The following is a 3,761-nucleotide window of genomic DNA, read 5'->3' as shown; positions in this document are numbered from 1 at the left end:
AATGTAGGTATTTTTGTCCTCTTTCACCCAATGTCACCTTTATTGTGCTTGGCCTCACAGTTTCCCCTCAAATGACCTCTGAGAGAAAAGTAAGTGTATGAAATGAGACATGAACTCTCGTACAGCTGTTGGAATTCAATGGCAGCTCAAGAACAAGCCGGAGGAATCTCAAGTTAAATAAAGTGTTTATTGGTAGTCACATGTCAAGCATATCAGCGCTGGGCTCAGTGGAACAGAGCTCCCGCAGGAAGTCTGTCAGACTGAGCCTTGATTTCCGGGTATCATTTGTATTTATAGCCTCATAGGTTGGACTCACACTCGACCGAGTATGATTGGACATGAGTAGGTTCAACATGCTTCGTCATATTCTCTGGATCAGCCAAAACAATGTGTGTGTGTGAATCTGGCCTTGCTTTCCCAGGCTTTCCTAATTGTTTTGTCTTCCCATTCCTGGATCACTTTAGGTCATCATGGAAAAGTACAGAGACTGTTTCATTTATAATGTCTAAGAACAAAGCCAATTTTTACAGTCTCTGTGTATCAAAGAAGCAGCATCTTAAGATGGAGTTCCTGTGGTGGTTTGACCACTCTTGTCCACACTGAAAAAACAAACAACATAAACAGCAGAATGACTTCTTTTCCAGCCTTTTTCAGTTGGCAGGAAACAACAAAAACCTTCACAGCAAACATCCGTTCAGAAGAGAGAAAACCCAGCTGAGCAGATCAGTGTGATCAGTGATTTATGTGTTGCTCATAACATTTCATGTTCGGCTGCAGTCTGAGGTGCTGATAAAGTCTTTATTTTAGGATCATGCTGATATGCAGCTAAGTCTATATGCATCCTGGTCAGTGAGGGTATTTAAACTGAGGAGGCAGGATCACATTTACCTCTGATGAGCTCAGTTATTAGGTGGAGAAAAGCATCATTTTTATCTGGACAGAGGGATGATCGTGAGAGAAAAAGTGGCTTTATATGAACCTCAAATAACGTGACTGTGCTCTGATAATATCAGGGTCCATCTGATGCCCCCAAAACCCTGAACTCTAAACCACTGCAGGGATTTCAGTATATTTATAATGGAGGAGTGGGAGATCCTGTCAGAACTTCTATCTTTGATCAGTATCTGAAGCAGAAGATGTTTCACAGCTCAGATGGTTGAGGTCTGAAATGTAACCTGTGTGGGGACAGACAAAGGTGTAGAAGACAAAAAGTGGAGGCTCCAGGTGGTGATAGAAGATAAACAGCTGTACTCTGAGAAACATCTCTGCTAACGACTGTTTCTTTCAACTGAGGCTTCAGACAGATCCCAAACTGACCTAAAGACTCCTGCATGATAATCACATCCATGCAGCCAAAGACCTGAATCAGTTGCACTGATCTGAAAGTCAAAAGGACGCTGATGTCCCCATCCATCCCCCATGTTTTCAGACATTAACTCAACCCCAAACTTGGACAAACTCCTTCAGCACAACAATGACTCTACATTCTGATGAGGGACATTAAAAATAAACATTTCTAACAATTTCTATCTAAACTGTAAATAATTGGAGGGACTTTATTCTCATTCTCAACAGTGACAGTTAAGGAGTGTCATCAGATGAATGAGATCAGCTCAGTGATTAAAACACAGTTTACACTATATACAGTCTGTGGTTTACACAAGCCTCAGTGAAAATAAATACAATTATTATTCATAATATATTGGTGGTTTACATTGTTGCACATATTTTACACACAGTCATCATGTGCTATGAAAACCTGACTGTCAGAAATAAACTGTGTTAGCTGAATTCTTTCATTGGAAGCCAAGCTGGAGAAATCCAACTGAAGTTTGGTGGATTAAAGCCTGCTCTTTAAAGCACAGAGCAACGTCACCTCCCAAAGCCAACCCTGTCACTGGCTCTAAAGGAGAGGAGCCTGTTAGCGGAGGGCCCTGCTCAGAGTCCTGCTTTAGTGAACTACAGCAACCAAGTAAACCTGCGAGACTTCTGTTGGGATCAGACTGATCTATGAGGGCTTAAAGATTCAACAAAGAGAAACATGCAGCTGAACCTAAATAAAACTTGAACAGAGAACTTACAGGAGAGCTTTTTAATGCTTTTATGCATCAATCTTTACTTTATTGGCTCCCTCCATGGGATTCAAATTTGGAACATTTTCCTAATAAAAGAAAAAGATGTCAAGGCTCAGAAAGCACCTTTATCATTGTTTTACTGTGTAATATGTAGGATCCATAAACTCATTTATCACCAGCTCTATCAGCATGGAGAGAATCCCCTTTTCTCCCAAAAGATCCCAGGTGCTGCTCCTGAGGTGTTTCTGTGAGTTTATCACACCAGCTGGTGAAATGATATGAGTCCCTCTACAGTTGTTGTAGATATCAGCTGAGATTCAAACTAAAAGACACATTCTGTGTCTGAAACTGTGAGAGACTGTTCAAGTGGGACTGAAAGCAGATTCAGAGGGTTGTGATGTATGTTTTTCCACCCAAATGATCTGATAACTGTCAGAGATGCAGCAGTGCTATGAAATCCACTTTAGAAGCTGCAGTTATTGGACACAATGAAAGCTGACCATCTCTGTGGCTCAGAGGAAAACTGAGCAACAATGTATTTTATATAACTTATATATTTATATATTATATATAAATATATATTATTTATATATTTATATAACTTAGAAATGAGGATATAACGATGCAGCTAACAGCAAAGCTAACAATAAGCTACATAGAAGGAAAAGCATCAGCCAGGCTCTGTCAGAGGTGACAGTGCAGAAACAGAGTGCAGGCATAGAGGGAAGTACAGGTTAAGTGGGAGATTACATTTCTACAGCTGATCAGGGACTTGAACCCTGGACCCTCAGATTAAAAGTCTGATGCTCTACCAGCTGAGCTATCCAGGCCCTATGAAAGTGTGTCTGAGTGACAGCTGACATCTGAAACACTTCCTGAGTCCAAAGCTGTGACGCTGTTTTCTGAACAAATGCCTGGTTGATGTGAACTTGTGTTGCAGCCACTGAGCATAAAGAAGAAGGCCTTCATGGAGGGAAACAGGGAGTTAAGGAGGAGTGTGAAGAAAAAAGGAAGAGAGCAAGTCGGTGGGAAACTATCTGCAGCAGAACAGTGTGAGGGATGTGTGGTCAGGAATGGAAAAGCTCACAGGCTTTGGGATAATGTGGGATCAGACAGATGGAAGAGTTCAGACAAACTCAGCATGCTGCTGCCTCCTGCTACAGACCTCACATCCTCCATGTACCAACAGCTGCCCTGTCACACCTCAGCACATCTACATGAAACTATCACATCTATAGGAAAATAAACTATGGCCTCATCTGGAATACAAACAAAAGAGATGATTGTGGATTTTAGGAGGAGCAGCAGTCAGCTGAACACCGTCTCCATCCTCGGTGAAGAGGTGGTTGAGGATTACAGATACCTGAGGGTTCACCTGGACAGCAGACTGGACTGGAAATGCAACACTGAGGCTGTCTACAAGATGGGACATTCAGTAAACTATTCCTATAACTGTATATATGCTAACTGAGTTGGCATGGGTTGGTGCACTAAACACATGTTACAGAGTTTAATATTTCTGCATCTTTTAGTAAAAACAGGAAAGAATGAGTGTATATTTCCAGCCAAATTCCCAATAAAGCTGCTCTCATCCACATATTTTTCTGTTTCTTCTGTCAGACGGCTAAACTGAAAATCAGCACATTAAGACTACGTGTCAACTCGTGGTCACTTAAAGCATGTCCA

At 41.5% G+C, this 3,761-nt stretch overlaps 1 non-coding gene across 1 annotated transcript; it reads right to left on the bottom strand.

The window, feature by feature from the left end:
• Window positions 1-2,830: 2,830 nt before the first annotated feature.
• trnak-uuu (transfer RNA lysine (anticodon UUU)) lies at window positions 2,831-2,905 on the bottom strand. Its single transcript has one exon. It is a non-coding gene; the product is annotated as a tRNA-Lys (tRNA).
• Between the last annotated feature and the right edge of the window lie 856 nt (window positions 2,906-3,761).

The sequence above is a fragment of the Odontesthes bonariensis genome, chromosome 2, assembly GCF_027942865.1.
Source record: "Odontesthes bonariensis isolate fOdoBon6 chromosome 2, fOdoBon6.hap1, whole genome shotgun sequence".
Taxonomy (NCBI): Eukaryota; Metazoa; Chordata; class Actinopteri; order Atheriniformes; family Atherinopsidae; genus Odontesthes; species Odontesthes bonariensis.
The sequence above is the reverse complement of the archived record's forward strand: the minus strand, read 5'-3'. Positions and strand labels throughout refer to the sequence as shown.